The sequence below is a fragment of the Amphiura filiformis genome, chromosome 11 (assembly GCF_039555335.1).
Source record: "Amphiura filiformis chromosome 11, Afil_fr2py, whole genome shotgun sequence".
NCBI lineage: Eukaryota > Metazoa > Echinodermata > Ophiuroidea > Amphilepidida > Amphiuridae > Amphiura > Amphiura filiformis.
The window spans coordinates 63810938-63833604 of record NC_092638.1 but is presented as its reverse complement, the minus strand read 5'-3'; positions in this window follow the sequence as shown (position 1 = coordinate 63833604).

The window sequence follows — 22667 nt, the reverse complement described above, 5'->3', positions numbered from 1 at the left end:
GTTTCACCGTCTGAAGTACTGTCCATAACACCACGCTGTCATGTTGAAATAATTACGGGATTCCGTGATGTATGGGTGCGCATTGCATTCTTGTGATTATGAAAATGGTAAATCTCGACAGACGATTTACATTTGCTAAAATCAGTAAAATGTAAATAATGTTAGAGATAACAAAACGTAAAATAGTAAAATTAGGTGTAGTTTTTAACAAGCTTTCAAACAAAACACTTAACAAGTAAAAGTTGACACCAAATCGGCCTAAATTATGAATTTTGTCAACGGTTTACCATTTCTAAATTAAAGAAACTCCTTGTATTAATATTCAGTATTATGGTAAACCGTCAAATCACTATGTGATTCAATGGGACGATTTACAATTGCACTTTACCATTTCACGCAAATAAAATGATCAATTTTAAAGATATCTCTGCATGAGTAGGCCTACTTCATGAGCGTACTAATGCGATTTTTTTATTGGTTCGTTTTGTTTTTTTGGTTTTTTTGCTTTGGGGGAGGGCGTTGATCTGAAAAAGGTAAAAAAGGTCGTTTTTTGACTATATTGCCCTGCACTGCAGCGTTCACGCGATACATATGCATTGAACTATATCATGCTGATCACTCACATCTGTAAGATTAGTATGTTTGAAAAGAGCGCTATTGTATTCATTCTATGATTGTAAACATACACAGGTGATGGGTGCAACATGCTTGTAGTGCAGGGCGACATAGTCAAAATTGATACAATTAGTTGTTTTATTTTATATCCACATCATAGCTTATGCATTAACTAATATTCATTGAAAATTTGGAGTAATTATATCAAGTAGTTTTAAAGTTACAGCCAAAAGTTTAAAATCAGATGTTAATTTTAGCCCGATTTTAGCGATTGCCTCATACAATCCCCGAAATATGTCTTGAAACATTAAAGCGTCTTTAGGGAAAATAAGTCCCCACTCCCCGTGCAATGTTGAAACGTGCAAATGTGTTCAGCGTGTCTCCAAAGTGTCGCAACATTGAATGATGGGGGGTGGGGAAGTGAAAAGTGTTAATTGATGGCCCAGCTTTCTTCTAATTCCAAATATTCAACATTTTTATCCACATTAAAAATACACTTTTGATTTCATTCAAGATGCCTAAAGCGTTTCAAGGACATATTTCGGGGATTGTCTGACAGTCTAAACGCAGGACAACCGTTCTTTTGTTCTGCTTAGTCGCACTAAAAGTCGATCGATACATGTTAAAATCAGCACAATTCCGAGATACACCTTTTTGCTATGAAATTTATTTTCTCGGTCAAATATAAAGCAATTTTTTTTTCTTCAGTAATGTCAAATAAAAACATAGTGCTTGGATGAACATTTTTTTAAAATCCTGGTGTTAAAATTAAGCATCAAATTGTGTCTTTTAGTGTGATATTTTTGATTTTTATAGGCCTTTAGTTCGCCCGTGAGCTTTTTACAGAATTCATTTTTAGCGTCTCAAACTAATATAGTTTGCTAAAGAAAGATATTTCCCACCTCTGTAAAGCACATCGTGTGGGTCTATATATTATAGTTTTATTATCCGAAATGTCAAACTCAGTACTCTATTTCGAGAGCAACCAGCAGAAATAATCGATATTTCAATTGTTGTCAACCAGGTCCCTTTTCCATTGAAAACCAGGATTGCCTGACCAGCGATTTGGTAGCCCAAATCCCCAATTCTGGAAAATGAGGTGAATTTTGGAAATTTGCTCCCGTGATAGCCTGCAATTTCAATTTATAGGGGCTATGGATTCCATGATTATGAAAACCATTTTGTCTGTTTGTTTATTTGTTTGTTTGTTTATTTACCTAGGATGAGGTCCATGGGAAAATCCAAACCTAGCAAAATTCGCGTGTTATTAGAGGGGATTTTGATTTTATGTCCTCCTATCTCCAGGTGAATTTTGAATGACCCCATCGCGGGTTGGCATTTTCATTACACCCTTCAGACTTGCGTTCGGGTTTGTGTAGGCCTATTTGTCATAATTTAGCGCTATAGGACCTACTTTCTAAATGTATATCTATAGCCGTGCTATATAAATATTATAAGGTACCGGTATGTAATATTATGTAGGCCTATGGGGGTGGGGTGGGTACTCAACACATTTGAACCATGACTTACAATGCAAGGCTCATTGTTGCCATAAATGATTTTTCCTTTAGGTCATTATAATAGGTTGTTATAAACTTCCATGTTTAACCTTGTATTGTTTTGGCTGCTTCATTATGACTTTCGGTGGCCAGCAATCACAAACAAAAGGCACTATACCCAGTCACCTTCATGACAATTGAAACACTAGGTAATTTCTTTGCTATATTGAAGTTCTGGCAACACTGTATCCAGGCCGGGCACCCAGAGATATCGATCCACAATGCTAGTATTTCACGCGTGGATTTGAAAATTTTTCACCTGGTAGTCAAAAATTATGGAATCAAAACGGAAATTCTGACAAAACTATGATATATCGCTCACGGTGATGTGCGTTAGAAAGTTGGGAAAAATCCTTCTTTAGCGAACTATATTACTTTGAAAAGCTAAAAGGTTGATCCAAAAAGGGCTCGCGGGCAGAGTTGAAGCCTATCAAAATCGAAAATCTTACACTAAATGACTGAATTTCACGACTAAGTTTAACACTAAGATTTGAAAAAAATACAGTATCAAGCATTACAGTTTTTCCTGACATTTACTGAAAAAATGAAAATTATTGCTTTTCATTTGGCCGAGAAAAAAAAATTTACACTGAAAAGGTGTAACTCAAAATTTTGTTCATTTGAATACCAAATTCGATCGTTTGTATTGCCTTATTAAATGACTGAGTGAGCCTTGCAGAACAATAACAATCGGTTGTCCTGCGTTTAGACTGCAATCGCAAAAATTAACATCTGATTTTAAGGGATCCAAAATGAGCGTTTATTGCGTTTCGACAGTATTTTTGTGGGACATGAGAGCACCTCAGACCTATCGAATTGCATTCTGAATACGAAGCATGTCTTTCTGATATCAAATAATTTTCATTTTTTTAAATCACAATATAATACAAATTTTATGACAAATTATAAAAATTTGATATTTTTCAAATTTTTGATATATAACAGTCCTCGAAGTAAATTATATAAATCTAATGATATATTCTTAAATTGTATGTAGCAGGGAGGAAAAGCCGACGGTCAATTGAAAGTTTTGACCTTTCATATTGAAGATATGGATTTTTTTTCCCAAAAGACCTAATTTTTTTTGGTGTTTTGGGAAAAAAATCCATATTTTCAATACGAAAGGTGAACATTTTCAATTGATCGTCGGCTTTTCATCCCACCTACATACACTTTAAATATAAATCATCAGATTTATAAAGTTTACTTCAAGTACTGTTAAATATCAAAAATATCAATTTTAATGATTTGCCATAAAATGTGTATTAAATTGCGAATTTCAAAAATCAAAATTATTTGATATCAGAATGACATTCTTCGTATTCAGAATGCAATTTGATATGTCTGATGTGCTCTAATGTCCCAAAATAAATACTGTCCAAACGTTCATACCCCAGCCCTTAATCTTTTGGCTATAACTTTAAAACTACTTGATAGAATCACTCCAAATTTTCAATTTTGACTATATCGCCCTGCACTACAAGCAGGTTGCACCCATCACCTGTGTATGTCTACAATCATAGATTGAATACAATAGCGCTCTTTTCAAACATACTAATCTTACAGATGTGAGTGATCAGCATGATATAGTTCAATGCATAGGTACCGCGTGAAAAAATTTCCATGACTATTTATTAATAGATAGGCTATGATGTGGGCACAAAATAAAACAACTAATCTTTTATTTAGATAGTGGTCAAATAATTCTTTTGTACTGCATCCATTTGCATATCTTCTGGAGCATGCCTATAGAGGAGATGATTTGAACTAATGACCTTATGTGCAAGCACTCTATAAGTAGGCATGTCCACTAAAAATTGAAGTACTTTTAAATTGATTCAGACCTAACTTATTGGCTGGGAATTGATGAAAGAACCATCTTGGCGTTTAAATAATCTTAATCGGACGTTTCATTCCAGAGATATGGCCTTTTGAGTGTTACGGGTTTTATATAGGGCTGCTAGAACATGTTAAAAAGTTAAAGTCCAAAAATGATTACTAACAGAAAGTGCAATTTTAAGGTACTTTTTCTTAATGTATTTATTAACTAGCGTTATCTGGAACATTATATTTGCTTATAACAACATGAAAATAAGATCATCCTGAAAATTTAATCGATTTTGTTGACATACAACAAAAATATAAGACCTCAAAACCCATGGTTTGTTTGGTGAAACCACAAGCATGATCATAGATGGCCGCCATGGAAAATATCTCCATAGAGGAGATGAACAATAAGTGCATTATTTCAAATGAATGGCGGTAGTCTTAAACATTGTTCAATCTTTTACGGTCAGCACATTTTATCTTCAAAAATTATTATATTTCATCATGGCATAAGTTTGGTAATATTAATCACTACCAATTTTGAGAAATTTGCTCCAACTCAAAGGTTATCTTTAATACATTGAGCAATACACTGTGTGTGCATGGAAGCCATGATGGATAGCATATGAAATGGACATGATAGTGAGAAGTGCATGATTTCAGATGGGCCGCGGTAGGCTTAAACATTCTTAAATTTCTTAACATCCTGTACATTTTGTCTTCAAAAATAGTTACATTTTATGACTATGTAAGTTTGTTTGTCTGATTCACTCCAAATTCGGAAATAATTGCGTTTGAACACCTGATGCACGGAATGGTGTCACTTCAACCTGTTGTAGTTCTCATCTCATTAAATTTTTCATTAAAAAAGTTGATCTCTGCATGGAGGAAGGTCCTCTCTATTTACTGACCAATCAGGAAAAAGTTTGGTTAATGTTTTCCGGTGGAATCAGGAATTTCTTGAAACACCCTGATATAGGCCTACATTTGGATCAAAAACAAGTATGTACGCCATTTAACAGGCCTGGGATTTCTTGTATCGATCAGTTTCTCCATAGACAATACGTGTGTGAGTGCACGCACACAGTAAATGAAAAATCGTTCTAGTGGAAACTGTATGGACAGTGGGCATCCCTACTATAAGTAAATACTTATGAAAACGTATGAAACTTGAACGTGGGGGTGTGTGTGGGGAGGGGGGGTTACACGATAATCGATTATCGATTTTCATCCACCACCCTCAACCACACAAATATAACCCCCCCAATCATCCTTAGCGACTGCGATTGAACATGACAGTCTGTGATCATCATTTCCGTGTTAGGTTTAGAATTTAATTGAATATTGACAATTAATTGATAATTGATTGTCGGTTATCGACTGTCTATTACCCCCCTCCCACCACCACCAACAACTCAAACACTGCTTAACAACGACATCTACCGGCGTGGCGTCTTAAATAAAGACTGTGATCACGAACTCCTATATGAGCCGACTCTGCGCGGACTCGGATATAGTTTACTCGTGTACAATTCTGAATTTTTGGAACCCGACAATTATAGTTATTTAAATGCTTCATTATTATTTGTAATATCTATTTTCAGCCATATGTGGGGACTTGTCAGTGAGAAATCTGACCTCAAACGACATCTACACCTTAACGTCGTTTGCAAACACAAATAAAGGCTTTCGATGCACTTATATACTTAATGGAATGAGCAGTTACATAACAATTTTTACTGGAGAATTACAACTAGAAACGAATGTGGATTATTTAGACATAGGAGAACATCATTCACCAATAGATCAGGATTCCCTATTGGCTAGCATCACCGGACAAACTATAATATTATCAGTGACGTCGCTAACAAAGAAAATGTGGATTTTCTTCCAATCTGGTCTCTCAGGTGAAGGTTTTATTTTGCAGCTTCAATCACATGATTTCAAACGTAAGTCTCTGAAATGCTCCATTTTGTTACTGCCTCCCGATGTATCCTAACGCGCCATCTGTCTTGTCTCGGCAAACCAAATACTGGAATTTTAGTTCTACATGCCATGCAGATAGAATAGCAAAACATGTTGTATAAGCCTTTTCGCAATTCGCAATAAAACAAATTTAGGTTTTGAAGCTGAACAGGTCCAAGGTCAATTTGTTATATAGGGGTAAAAATTAAAGTTGTTCCGATTTTCGTAAAAATGGGTGCAAACTGCTCATCATGTTCAAGGGATTCAGAAAGAGAATAATTTTTACTATCTGCGATGTCAAGTTCAGAAGATCTTTTGACTCTTTGCTGTGTAACATGCTAACTAGGCATCGCAGATAGTGCAAACAATTCTTTTTCTGAAACCTCTTAGCTGGGCGAACAATTTGCCTCAACTTTTACAAAAATTTACAAAAATTTAATCAACTTTTTTGACTTTTTACCGCGAGGTCCCGGGTTCGATTCCCCACTCTGCCTAATTTTTTTCAAGGCTGGAAAAATATCAATTTCTGAACTGCTAACTTATTTGGCGCGCGATCTGAGCTATTCATTTTCTGATGGCTGTGTCTCTTGCATGCACACTCCCTCTGGAATCGAAACCAGGTTCCTGCCCATTACCCCTCCCTTAATGGCTGAATGAGTACAAATACAAGAGAAAACTGCCCTATTCAAAAGTCACAAAAGTAAGCCTATGCTTGTCAACTGCAAGGTGTATTGGGACAAGGAATACGCTAGCAAAGCAACTATAGCAATAGGTGAAAACAATTTTTTGAATAATTATACCGCGCTGCACTGGTACGTTCACGCGGTACCTCTGTATTGAACCATATCATGCTGATCACTCGCACCTGTAAGATTAGTATCTTTGAAAAGACCGGTATGGTATTCAATCTATGATTGCAGACACAAACAGGTGATGAGTGCAACCTGCTTGTAGTGCAGCGCGATGTATTCAAAAATTGTTTTCACCTATTGCTATGGTGGTTAATCCGATTATTACATAACATAACATAACAAAACATAACATAACACAGGGTTGATGCTAATCTAGACAAAAGAAGTGTCTAAATTTTACGGTCGTAAATTCGCGATAAATTGTACGGCTTCAATTGACTTGCGTTGGGTGTATAGGTACTCCAGCCTAAGCGGGAGTATCTCGTGAAAATAGCCCAGCGTAGAAATATACATTAACATGATTAATATAAATTAATCAATAGTAATCAGTGTTGCCAAGAATTACGTATACTTATTCGTGCAATCGCGCACAAATCGGTCATATTATGATTATGTAGCGATTAAATGGGGAATTATTTTCGTCCCAAATACACCTTAAAACTTGGTAATATGCAACACCAGAGAAGTGCGTTGAAGTGAAACTAATAGGATTTCTTTCATTGGAATTGGTAATCTGATAATTGCTTCAGGCAAAATTGCCAGACTCAAATCTATTTTAAATGTATATTATTTGAGAGAGTGGGGATGATGAGACGCGGAGATGATCTGGTAGAGAGGAGAGGAGAGAGGAGAGGAGAGAGGAGAGGAGAGGAGAGGAGGGAGAGGGAGGAGAGGAGAGGGAGGGAGGGGGAGAAGGGTAAAGGAAATACAACATCCAATATAATTCAGATATCCACATAATTCCAAAGATGGCACAGGTGAGAGTTGGGGAGGGGGAGAGACAGACAGACTAGAAAGAGAAGAAAGCGAGAGGAGAAGAGGAATGGGTCCTTTTTTTAAATGTCACAGTAATATGGACCATAATGACACCAAATTACGTTCGGACCTGATGTAGGCCTATCCTGCCTTGTTAAATGAGGGACATGATTAAGATTGCCCTGCCCACTTCAGGCGCCAGTGTTGCATATAATTGACTTATCCAACCTTTATTGACAGACATAAGTGTGATTGACAGTACCTATTATTACCTCTTAACTTGAAATGAGAAGCATGATGCCCCAAACGTAACAATGAAGTCAACTTACACACCATCCCACTTAATCCCTTGCGTTTTCGTTTCTGAACAATAGAGCTCACGAAACAGAAAAGATAAAACGACATTCTGAGCCAAGAAGGGGATTTGCATTTCTGAATGATCATGAAATGATTACACATTGGAGTAAATGTTCACCGGAAGGGGATTTTAAACTGCACTCAACCACATGTGTTTTTCCGTTAGTAACAAGCCATGAATCAACTTTTGTGACATTTTGAATAGGGCAGTTTTTGTCTTCCATTTGTGTTCATTCAGCCATTAATTCATGAACATCTTTCATTTTCACGCAACACTATAGACTGGTTTTTCACACAACATTTAGGAAACAGTCATATGATTATTTCTAAGTTGTTTTATTGGTAAAAAGTTTTACCTTACGAGGTTATGACAAAATGTTGAGAGGGGGACTTATTTCTTGTGATGTGTTTATTATACCTATTATAAAACAATCTTCCTTATTTAGCTTTAATTACTAAAAGAATTGGAAATATTTATTGCCAAATTCCGATTGCATGTTTTAAAATATTGTGCTTGATTGTTCCAGCATAAAATTTCTTCTGAGTATTTTTTTTATCTTGAAATGACAGATGTGTGCAACGAAAATGAATTTAGTTGCGGTGGCAGAGGGCGATTGTGCATTAAAGATGGTGAAGGTGGCGGAGAGTGTGATGGGATCGTACAGTGTACATTTAACAACGAGGACGAACGACATTGTGGTAACTTAGGGGCTGTCTTTTTCTTCGGAAGGAGGGTCATGAATATACTGGGGGATCATATAATTTTAAACCAAAAATAGGGAGGTTACAATTTTTTTACACCCAAAATAGGAGGTTATAGAATTATTAAGGGCTGGTGACCCAAAATTTTAGCGCGCTACGCGCGCATTCTTTGAACTTACGATAAGAATTTAATGTGCACTTTCTTCACATTAAAATTTTTGCGCGCTCCGCGCCTTAGTTCCGGCAAAGAATAATTTGTCGCCAGTCTGTGTTTGTGGAGGGGGGGGTCATTAAAAATTGACTCCGGTCACCGACATATTTTTGAACCCCCCCCCCCCTGAAGATAATGACATCCCCCTTACCGCTCCTCTCTGAAATAAGAAATAAGTGTAATGTATGTCAAGGGGTGTCTCTGGGTTTCTTCTTTCCATTGACACCAAAATAAGTACCAACATGCCTCGTATGACGTCATAATCTTTGGGAAATCTTGTATAGCCGATTTTCAACAACGTATAGTGTAAAAAAGGCTAAAATTTATTTTAAGCAAAACAAAATAACTAAGTTAATGCCAAACAAACAACAAAAAGTAGACAAGATGCCATTTACCATCTGGTGGGCAAAACTGCTCTGATTACAGAAATAGTGACATCATAAAGTATACAAAAATACACGATGGCAATTAGGCCAAATTAGCTTTTGCCAAAAAAAGGTCATCAAACTTTATACAGGGTTCATTTTCAAAATTGCTTAAATCTTGTTAAACTACAGCAAGGTGTCTATAAGGCTTCAGAAAAATTATAGTTATGAAGTTCGCTTCTTAAGTCACAAGTGAAAAGGTAATAGAGTTTATTTTGAGCTCTACAAGGTTTAAAATTTAAAAATGCTCCTTTTTTGAATGGTATCATTTTGTCCGTCTTCAATAAAACATCCAAATTAAGAATAGTTTGCCATACCTCAAATGTTTTTTTCGCGTTCATCTCTTTCTTTCTTTCTTTCTTTCTTTGCACAGCCGCCATCGGCGCTGTGCATTGTTTTTTCCGCGTTCTTCTTCTTTCTTTCTTCTTCTGTAAACATCATGATCAGCCATCGTAGCCACATGCCTTAAGCCATGTTAACCATACTTGGTCATTAGGACCATTGGGTGGTGCCACAGATGTCACATGATCAACTTTCGGTCAAAGATCATCCACTTCCGGTCAATGGTCAAAAACGTAATTTTCACTAAAAATGCTACACCTCCCACATATTACATAGCATCGTGATGTCACTTGCACACATGCATCATCTATATCCAGTGTCTAAAAGTTACTCTCAAAATTCGGGTCAAAAGTCATTAAGGTGTTATTTCCGGTAAAAGTCTGAAAAATTTGTAAAAAATATTCAAAAAATCACTGTCTTTACAAATAACATAGCAGAGAGTCGCCATTAGCACACATGCATTGCTACTAGCCATGGTCTTTAGGATGTCTACAGTTTTTGGGTCAAAGGTCATTAAGGGGTTACTTCCGGTCAAAAACCAAAATTATCAAAAATGATTTAAAAAATTTTATCTCAAAATGTAAACAGACCAGAGTAATATAACCAACATATATGAATCAGTGTTACCTGATGTATGCATGGTATTTTTATTTGGGGGGTCAAAGGTCATTAAGGGGTCACTGTTTTTAGCTAAATAACTTCAAGAATTTTTATCTCGACAACTAAACATAGTATAATTTTTTAATTAAAATTGGAACAATGCATTTTGTCGGTGGGTTTTTTTCATTGAGGTCAAAGGTCATTAAGGGGGTCAAAAGGTCAATCATAAATTTAAACAAAATCAAAATCCATGTATAAGTTCCAATTAAGCTGAAATTCACCAGGAATATTCCTTATGACATCCTAAGCACTATGTAATATTTTTCAAAGGTAATTAAGGGATCACTTCCGGTTATCAACAAAACCGCCTGGTGGCTGTGCTCGCGGTCGCAGGTGACCGCAACCGATCGTACATCTAGTTTATATTCTTTTAGAATATATAACGAAACGTCCTACTAGGTGGAGCCAATTGTTTTAGCAAAAGGAACAATTTGAGACAGCTTTGATTGAAACGGGAGCATTTATAAGGGTTTGACCCCTGCTGAGCGTTAAAGTAACCTTAACCTTTTTGTTAACTAGAGGTCAAACTATACTTTTTGATGAATCCGCCTGTGACTAGATGAATACTTTGGTGTGAGTTTTAACGCGATATGAGCAATTTATAAATTTGATCTTAACGCTGCATTAACATGATTTATTTCTGTGATTCATATAATTCATTAATGTTAAGGGGGTACTACACCCCTGGCTAATTTTGTGCCTATTTTTGCATTTTTCTCAAAAAGTATAGCGCATTGGTGGTAAGTAAGATATGTATATTTTAGGGGCAAGGACTACAACTACTGCACTGAAAATTCAGCAACTCAAGGCAAGTTGTTATTGATTTATTGATCAAATATTGGTTTTCCCTCATTCTTGACTGTAACTCCACAACTGTTGTCTGTGCTGAAATAAAATTTCCAGTGCAGTAGTTGTAATCCCTGCCCCTATAATATACATATCTTACTTGTCACCAATGCGCTATGATTTTTGAGAAAAATGCAAAAATAGGCACAAAATTGGGCAAGGGTGCAGTACCCCCTTAACGCTTCAAAAAATACTTAAAAAGTCTAATTGAAACTTACCTGTGTATGTTTCGTGTTTAGCTTATGTTTTGTGTCCAGGCAAGCATTTGTGTATCAGACGGTCATTACTAGATCAGCCATCTTGTGTTGCCATGGAAACATTATGTGATGGTGACAATGACTGTATCTATGCAGACGATGAAGCTGAATGTGGTAAGATCTTAAACTGATTCTAATCCTTTGGTAACGCATAACCTGTCTGACAAATAAATGAAGTAATATTCTTGTTAATAGGTCTTTCGTAGACATTTTGTATTGTTCATTAATCTTTTTATCTTATAATATTTTCTAGCGACAAGGCGATGTCCAGATGTGTGCACCTGCGTTTACGATGGAAACAATTTCATCACGATATGTAATGGCAACTGGAATTCGGTTTTGACGCAAATGGCCTACGTATCCCACACCCTGTAAGATACAATTTAAACACCTTTAATGTGAAGATAATATTTTCAGGGTATGACGTCATAGTGCTCTTTCCAGATTAAATTATCATTAAAAGCTCAACAATTGTACATTTTCATATTTGAAATCAGCACATGAAATCGCAACATGTATCTATACCATTTAAGGTTTGTAAATTGGGATCCCAAAAATTTGGTATGCGCAGGGGGGGGGGGTAAAATATTTTTGGCAGGCCGAGAGGGGGTAAGCGATTTTGGCGGGCCGAGAGGGGCAAGCAATTTTGCCAAGCCATTTGGAAATTTGACTCATAATTATTGCACAACTCCTAACAGCATTGGCATAAAATCAATAGACTATGGACACTCCTAAATCACGCCAAAATTCGGCCTTTTAAATTACAGCAAATACGCGTATTTAAAACGTCCGAGAACAGCAAAAGTGCATAGTTCATATAGTTAGTTTTAGACATGAATAAGCGCTGGATACTGGGTTTGCCTTTGGTAAAATATGAGACTTGCCATTAACTTGGGTGGAAATGGGACGTCTGTGAACTTCAACAACTTTATTCTGCAAAAATGGGCGAAAATGAAAAAGCAGTTATTACAAATGATATTAATTATCTCTAAAATGAAACAGATTAAAATATAATGACTGGTCACGTGTGAGAGCTGGCACTCAGTACGATGATAACTGGTACAAATCAGTCAAAAATCTGCGCATGCGTAAAGGGGATGACCGATACAACATGCTGGAAATGCATGACAATTGCACAATTCCATGTAAATAGGGCTTAAAATATTACAAAATGCTATGAAAATTTTAATTTAATAATGCATATGAATTTTTATAGATGATCTCAACCTGAGATGAACGGAAAGTTTAAAAAAATAAATTTCTCATTCAAATGATGACCTCTCTCTCTCTCTGTACCACTCATTTTGTATAAATATAACAATAGTAGAATAACAGTTATATTTTAATCACAGTTTCAAATATATTCCAGGGAGAGTCATGTTTTAATATTTGGGGACTAGTCAACAGAATTGGCAAACATTTCCACGTTCGCGATTGCTGGCAATATCGACATGTTTATAGACAGAAAAACCTTGTTTTTGTCAAAATTTTGACCACGCATTACAAATAAATCAAAACCTTTCCAGCCCAACAAAGACGGTTTTATGAACTGGAGGTTTGTGTTATACTACTATTCCAAACGGCAGCACTTTCCGTGCTTTAAATCCCGAGAAAATCTGAAATAAACAGCAATGCCTCATTTAAGCCTCTTATTTCCCTTAACAAAAACGACTCACTTTCAGCCACTGACTGTAGACCATTGTTTTTATGCTAATACTGTTACATAATCAAGTTTGTGATATAAGTTTTACATGTGTCGTTTGAAAGACGAAGATAAAGTGTTTATGTGATCATAGAGAAATGCCATGAAAATAATGGGGTCACAAGTCAACTTGCATTACTTACTGACCGCCCTATGCAAATTAGTAATTTTCAGTTTTTTTGTCTCAGTATCGGTATAATGCGAGTTTAGCATAGGCTTTTGTGTACTATCGGGTTTGGTTTTTTTTAAATCGTCACTGTTGGTTGAACATATTCAATCGTCAGTGCTTTTAATATAATGACATGACCCACTCAGACCTACATGTAAATCGGAAAATTATTTAAGTTGTTAAATTCGCTGTCGTAGTGCACGTTAGTAACCATTGGTTACTGCTCCTGTTCCGAATTTTGATATGCCATAGGCTTAGTGTTGTGATCATTTCGATCAGTGGTTCGTAACAAGGAAAGCGTGATCCAGTTGACCTAGCAACGGTCATATTCTAACATGCACTACGGCAGCGAATTACCATTTTTAACTCGCTGCCTAGTGCCTACCCTATGATTAAATCCTCACGTCTCTCGATGCTAAGTTATGAGTTTTTCATATGTTAATTTTCTTATGTTTTTCTTGTTCCGTATTGCGATCATTTTATTTTCTTAACTTGTATAAACTCTGCTTTATTTACAGACAACTTTCCAACGGACAAGTACCAAGGATTGACGCGGGACAATTGAAGCGGTTTAAATGTCTACGAATACTGTATGTCATTGTGAATAATGTTGATGCTAATAATTAGGCCTACTTAAGGGAACTGGAATGATCGTTTTGAGCGTTTCGACAGTATTTTTTGTGGGACATGAGAGCACATCAGACATATCGAATTGCATTCTGAAAACGAAGAATGTCTTTCTGATATCAAATAATTTTCATTTTATGAAATTTACGATATAATAAAAATTTTATGACAAATTGTGACCGTTCACGTCGAATGAGCCGTAAATTCCTCCCCCGGTCAATTTTGTTTTATTTTGTGTTTAAAAAATAAACATCATAAACTTAAAAATGGTATCTCATTTGACTTCAAACGATATCCAGAAGCGGGGTTATGGTTTGTTAAACTTTGCTCCTTCAACAAAATTATAGCTTTTTCGATTCTACATGTGTCTGTTTTTCCACATTGCTGGCAATAAATATTAAACAGTCATAATTGGCGGTCATTTCAAATCATCCCCAAGTCAACGAGGTTTAAGAAAGTTCTCTCATTGTTAATTGTTGGTTATGCATGCCTATACAAAATACAATGCCTGGTAACCCACCACTTGAACAGGATTTAGCAAAAGCAAACAAAGACCAGAGCTATTAAAAGTTCTATAGCCATCTAAGGTAGAAGCTTATTATCCACTTCAACAATAAGATAATTGATTAGTTTTTCACAAATGAGATCGATGTCGGGTCAGCTTAAGTTACCGATGAATACAACCTCCGTACACATTTTACACCGTAACTCAGAATACAATTTAGGGAATTTACGGCTCATTTGTGCTGCCGGGTCACAAAATTTGATATTTTTCACATTTTTGAGATATAACAGTCCTCGAAGTAAATTTTATAAATTTAATGATATATTCTTAAAGTGTATGTAGCTGGGAGGAAAAGCCGACGATCAATTGAAAATTTTGACCTTTCATATTGAAGATATGGATTTTTTTCCCAAAAGACCTATTTTTTGTTGGTGTTTTGGGAAAAAATCCATATCTTCAATACGAAAGGTCCAAATTTTCAATTGATCGTCGGCTTTTCATCCCACCTACATACACTTTAAATATAAATCATCAGATTTATAAAGTTTACTTCGAGTACTGTTAAATATCAAAAATATCAATTTTTAATGATTTGCCATAAAATGTGTATAAATGCGAATTTCAAAAAATCAAAATTATTTGATATCAGAAGGACATTCTTCGTATTCAGAATGTGATTCGATATGTCTGATGTGCTCTAATGTCCAACAATAAATACTGCCCAAACGTTCATACCCCTTCCCTTAAACCATTGCCAGAATCAACACTTTCACGTGTGTCTCTTTAACAGATCTAGCAATTTACAATATTACGTTTTAGTTTTGGTTTTGGTTTTGGTTTTGGTCACATGGTTACTTATTATCCTGCCTAATCTCTAGACTGACATGATCATTGATAACTTTGTTTCTACCCTTGGTTAGAAACTTAAAATTTGTAGCAAGGAGATTCGGTTTTCATTTCAGTTTGTTATATAATTGTGTAAAGAGGATAATCACTTGGTTTGAAGTTACCTGATCTAAGTATACAAAAGAAATTTAGCAGAATAATATTCACGAGCAAGCGGGGTTCAATTTCTAAATTAGCCATAGCTTATTTCTATGTGAACAAAATATAGACCATCGAAATATTTCAACCCAGATTATAAAGAGAATTGACACTTGGAGCCTACTCAAGTGTCTATTCATAGCCATATCGCATTCCAGTAGGCCTATATAGCCTAGGTAGACTTTTATTCAACTGAGTTATTTATTGGTGGAGAAAATGAGAAGATAGAGAGAGAAGATAAGGGCGGGAAGGGGTGTTTAGGGGAGGTAAGGGGGGGGGGAGAAAGAGAAACAGATGGGAGAGAGCATTGGAAGTGGAAAGAGAAGGGAGAAGAGAGCTCGCGATAGAGGAGATATCGAATCCAAGGCGAGGAGGGGGGAGAAAGAGACATTTAGGGGAGAGGAGGTGATATAGGTGGGGGAGAGGGGAGCCTAGGTAAGAGGTAGGCCTAAGGGTTCTGCTTACCGATTACAATAAACTAATTCATAATCAAATCATCTCCATCATGCATCATCGTTTTTGTTTCATACAAACAAACAAAGCCCTCCCCTTTTTTTTTAATATACACGCATGATTTCTAGGCCTAGAACTCGGGGTGTAGTTATACGGTAACATGGAAGTATGCCCCGGGAGTATGCCACCTACGACAAACTTATCTGAAGTAAGACTAAATCAGATTTCAAAGAGCATCAACTACCGCCCGCGGAGATAGATATCCGATAATAATTATGTTAGTACAATAGGCCATTATATACTTATGATTATATACCCTATACTGTTCCCAGCACAATAGTGTTATGATTGCAGACCAGATCTGTTTCACTTTTTAACCCCTTGATTTTTGGTTTCTGAACAAAAGAGAAACCAAAACCTAAAATTTTAAATGAGGGAATGTATTCTTGTAATCAAAATATTTGTTAACCATTCTTAATCAACAGTGGGGGTAATTTTTGTTTATCTACGTCACGATATACAACGGAGCATTTATGCACATTGTCAGAAACTATCTATGTTGGGTGTATGTGGAGTAAGTACGTGTTTGGCGGCAACTGAGGACACGTGCAATTGACGCTACGCCACTGACCCAGAGTATGGGTACATGCGTTTTTTAGAGAATGTATGGTGACTTATTATTTTTATCATTCGTTTTTATAATAGGTCTCTGAAGAACAACCAACTAACGGAGATTTCTAACCAGACTTTTATTGGTTTGAAGCACTTACGTTTTCTGTAAGTTTTGTTATTTTGTTAGTGCCGAAAAAAAGATTACTGTTAACCGCATCTATAGCCCGTGGAGTGCCACAGGCGATTCGCCGAGCGCTGGTAGCGACCAAGTTATAGCCGTGTTGCATTGTAAAAACAAGTTGATAACGCCTTCTGGAGTTACTGTCAGACAATGGAGTTTGGTGGTGGAAGGTTTATATTTGTCAGTTATTCGTCATTATGCGATGCTCGAGACGAATTATGATATGCAGGTTTATTGTTTTACATGACTGTATAAATAGCATCTTTATTTCTTTTTTTCAGTGATCTCTCATTCAACAACTTGAAAGCATTCTCAGGAGGTACTTTTGGTAACTTGCAATCCTTAGAGTTGCTGTACGTAGGCATATGATTTTTTTATTGTAATCATGTAAACAACTCCTGTAATTGCTGAAGAGGATTATTATGACGATGCAAGACATTCTCTAGCTAAATTGTATATATGTTACAAATCGTGAACACCTAATTTTGTTTATATGATACATTTTAAGGCATGCGCAATAGAAAGATTAAAATGTAAATATATTACATTTTAAGAAAAATCCGACTTCTGCGCATTTCACTGAAGTGATGATGATGCTTATTTTGTATATTTAGCACGGCAGTAATTAGCGCCCTCTGTGTTACATTAATGGTGCTGTTGGCCAATTTTATACATTAAGGTTACTGTTGGTCAATGTTACATTAAGGTTAGGGTTAGGGATAGTGGATTAGGGTTAGGATTAGTGGGTTAGGGTTAGGGTTAGGGTTAGGGGTTAGGGTTAGGGGTTAGTGTTAGGGTTAGGGTTAGGGTTAGGGTTAGGGTTAGGGTTAGGGTTAGGGTTAGGGTTAGGGTTAAGGTTAGGGTTAGGGTTAGGGTTAGGGTTAGGGTTAGGGTTAGGGTTAGGGTTAGGGTTAGGGTTAAGGTTAGGGTTAGGGTTAGGGTTAGGGTTTAGGGTTAGGGGTTAGGGTTAGGGTTAGGGTTAGGGTTAGGGTTAAGGGTTAGGGTTAGGGTTATTAGGGTTAGGTGGTTAGGGTTAGGGTTAGGGTTAGGGTTAGGGTTAGGGTTAGGGTTAGGGGTTAGGGTTAGGGTTAGGGTTAGGGTTAGGGATAGGGTAAGGGATTAGGATTAGGGTTAGGGTTAGGATAACCTTAAGGGTGACGGGCTGTCTCTACTAGGTGACGGGCTGTCGATAGCCAAAATGAGATTCTGTTATCGACAGCCCGTCACCCATATCCATACTTAGAGACAGTCCGTCACCCATTTCACACTTTCTACTTATTTTACATTTTTACCCCGTAATTTCCCTCATTCTTCAGGCCCTGCCCTCTATCGGTGGCTAATTTACAGTTTAAGCTTGTTTGCTATTGTATTGGGAGCAACATTGTTTCTTTATAGGCCTGCGGCGCAACCTTGAACAATATTGTCCTTGAGCTAACGCCCTGTAGCCACCCCAGCCAGCCCCATACCTCATTTCAGTTTTTAAATTAACAAAATTCTGCTTTTACATTTTATAGTGTTACTTATTAACTCAAATATTAATTAACTCTCTTAAAAAGTACTTACTAAAGTGAATTTTGATCAACAGAGGGCGCTATTTACTGCCGTATAATTTGATGATGATGATGATGATGATCCTTGACTACTGCGCATCCATTCTTGCGCATGGTCTAATTTGTATCATATATACATTTTAACTGCTTTGACCATTTGTATCATATGTACAAAATAAGATTGAGAATGGGTTGGACGATGACGATGAATGATGATGATGATGATGATGATGATGATGATGATGATGATGATGATGATGATGATGATGATGATGATGATGTTGTAAGTCATTCTCTCGCTAAACTGTATATATGTTACAAATCGTGAACACGTAAATTTTAAGGCATGCGCAATAGAAAGATTAAAATGTAAATAAATTATATTACAATTATATTACAATAAATATATTAAATCGTGAACACGTAAATTTTAAGGCATTCGCAATAGAAAGATTAAAATTACATTTTAAGGAAAACTCGACTTCCGGGCATTTCACTGAAGTGATGATGGTGCTTATTTTGTATATTAAGCACGGCAGTTGCTGTTGGGCAATTTTATACATTAAGGTTACTGTTGATCAATGTTATATTAAGGTTAAGGTTAGGGATAGTGGATTAGGGTTAGGTTTAGTGGGTTAGGGTTAAGGTTAGTGGGTTAGGGTTAGGGTTAGTGGGTTTGGGTTAGGGTTAGGGTTAGTGGGTTAGGGTTAGGGTTAGTGGGTTAGGGTTAGTGGGTTAGGGTTAGTGGGTTAGGTTAGGGCTAGTGTAACCTTATGGGTGACGGGCTGTCTCGACAACAAAACTGGAATTCTGTTATCGACATCCCGTCACCCATATTTATACTTAGAGAAAGCCCGTCACCCATTTCATTTACTTTTATACCCAAAATGTATAAGATGTTTTTTAAAACGTTAAAAATATGTTATAATCGCGTTTCGGTTTTGGTCAAACCGAAAAGCGATTATAATATATATTTTACGTTTTACAAAACATTTTATATATTTTGGGTATAAAAGTAAAGGAATGTGATCAACCTGGATATGTCAATCATTATCCTTCAATGTATCAGTATTCTTAAATTTCTTTTTTAAATCGTGTTTATTTAGGTTGTTACAGAACACAGGTCTTCATCACATCACAACGGGTATTTTTAAAGGACTTTCTAACCTTCACTTAATGTAAGAAAATAGTATCTTACCATTTAATAATACTAATATCCAATTAGCAGTCATCATATTAGACATGTCCAGAAACCCCACGTTGTCGTCGAATATACCGTCAGTTAATTTTCTACCAATAGAGAGTTCCCGTGTTTTGGGTTACCCGCCATCTTGTAGGGAAACCTAAACTCCGTTTACAATTTTCAGAATACCAACACTCGCGCAATAATTAGCAAATGTTATTTTGTAGAATGTAGCACCAATATCAAAGGAATGAGGAATACGGCGGTGCGAATCACGTTATAAACACTATTGTAGTCCGTTCCGCTTGAAAACACGGGAACTCTCTATTGAAAGTATACTGCGCCAAAAAAGTATTCTTACACCTGGGGAAAAATCCTAATTTTGAACCTAAACCATATTTGGGCAATTTAAAAAAAATTAATGCACTATCTAATCCTGCACATTATGACACCCCATTGAATCTAATGTGACCTCAAAAAGTAAAGTTTCAAGCATTTGAATAGACGAAGGTCCAGTTTTAAAAGTGACAAACTGGCCATACATTCACTAAAGCTTTATTTAAAGCAGTTAGTTTTTATTGCATTTATCTTCTTCTCTGTATTTTTCACAACTTTTACTTTATTTTTTATTTTGTTACAGTTTTCTTTAGTTCATTTTTGTTTAAATTCCTTTGCTCCCATCAATATCTTTTGTGGCCATCATTATTGTCCATAAGGCTGCGATCACATAGAAGTATACGGTATATGGTATTCGCTATATGAAATACGCTCATTTTCGATCAGGCTGAGTTCATATAGGGTATACTATGTGAACTCAGCCTGATCGAATGAGCGTATTTCGTAGGCCCTATAGCGAGTACGCGAGCATAGGTCAGTTTACCAATTTTCTTCGTCTAATCAAATGCTTGTAACTTTACTTCTTGAGGTTACATTGCATTCAATGAGGTGTCATAATGTGCGGAATTAGATAGTGCATCTATTAAAAAAATGAATTTACCCACATATGGTTTAGTTTTAAAATAAGGACGGTATACGCTGCACTAAAATCGAACACGCACGATTCCCACTATACAATACTATACGCAGGTATACGGCCTTTTCGAATAGTGCCCTCTTATATAGATCATAAGCAACATTAGACCTACCAATTGCATTATGTACCCACCACTGATCTTTTAATTGTTAGAATTCAGTCTAAACTATTATTAATATCGATATAATTGTTTCTATTTATTAATAAGATATTAAAGTATATATTTCAGCCAAAAAAACAAAAACAAAATTCTTAATTAGCTGCTTAATTAGCACTTAATTTCTTAACGAAGCGCTCATATGGGCCTGTAATGCGTAACAACCGAGCTCATGCAGCCTCACCTATTTTCAATTTTCTAAGAGAATTTGAAGATAATTCCCAACAAATAGGGTATCACAGAAAAGCTAAGACTCTAAGCAACGTCGCTGAGGCAAAGATTAAGTTGTGTAAGGATCTATTTTTTGTGAATGAAGTTTTTGTTGTAGAGTAATGTTATGTAATGGTTCCCTATGAAAGTGAGTGAAAGTTTGTTAAACTCACACCTGGATGTGAAATGTGTGAAATGTGTGAAAACATCGGCCAAAACGCTATCATATGAAATGAACAAATGATAAAGTTCAAAATAAACATCTTTAGGATGACAAAAAATGCACCAGGAGTTCAGAGTGAGATGATTCCAATGATCAGTCCACTATTCAAGATTGGCTTCAACAGTGATTACAAGCTAAGTTTCTGCTTAAATTGCCCCCTGTAGTAACAGTATTTTTGCACTGTTATTCTTAACACTTTTACATACTAATGAACATGTGATTGGCAGTAAGTACTGAAAAAACAAAGCGGGTAGCTCTTTCCAATAATTTTTGAGACCATTTTTACCAGATCAGTCCATTTTTCAAGATGCTTGTTCATAGATATTTAACAATGGACCATAGAGAAAGCATGTAATGCCCTTTGATTTCTATAGTTAACATGGTTAACATGTATAGTATTATAGGCCTACAATATATTTCATCAGATTTATTATGTTAAATGTTGTCATTATGAATTTTTTAAATGACATTTAAGTTTCAATATCAAATCTAGGGTTCAATGTTAGCAAAAACATAGATTTCTTCATATAGATATAGATGGAAAAGCTGAAATTGCAGTGTACATCTTAGTGTATCTGCACACAAGGTCACGCTTGCACAATCACAATAGGCATATACAAAAGAATTTGCCCAGTTCTTTTGTGCTTACCTACACACAAGCAGTGTGTGCTATTTTTTGTTACTTCTGGTTGTTACACATTTGGTAGGTCTGATCTTGCTTATGACCGGTACTATTAAATTACCTTGCTCGATTTAAGCTATATGCGTGCACCTGCATAACGTGCACCGTATACCCGAATAGTATACTTCTATGTGATCGTAGCCGTATGTGGCCCGGTACAATGACATTGCCTTGCTCGATTTAAGCTATACGCGTGCACCTGCAAAACGTGCACCGTATACCCGAATAGTGTACTTCTATGTGATCGCAGCCTAACGGCTGTGCATCGTCTTCGCATGCTCCCGATCAGGCGTGTATGAGCCAGTTTGTCATTTTTAAACATGGATCTTTGTCTAATCAAATGCTTGTAACTTTACATCTTCAGGTCACATTGGATTCGATGGGGTGTCATAATGTTCACAATTGTAATTACTATTACAAAATTAAATTTACTTAAAATGGTTTAGTTTTAAAATTAAGGGGTTTTTTTTTCAAGTGTAAGGATAGTTTTTTGGCGCAGTAATAGATACTGTAGGCACAGTAAAAATTGCCGCATTGTGCTGTTTCTAGATCGATATGACTTATGAAAGTGATCATTTGTGTAGGCCTAGTAGGTTTATCCTAGTGATACATAAGGGTCGGTTCATAGTGAATATTCGAAGGCGAATATTCGTTGTCGAATACTTTTTGTGACGTCAAAATATATACGGCAAAGAATAAAATATGATGACACGCCGAGTTGAATCGGATTAAATATCGCGCAACTGATAGCGAGATACTATTGATTTATATGAAAGGCTCGAGGTCACCTGGATATCGTTCGAAGAACGATGATTTCAAAAATCCCCAATGAAAATTAACCTGCACAGTTGTGCAAAATACGCCTGGATAGTTCAAAAATGGCTGATAAAGTAGGCCTGCTGA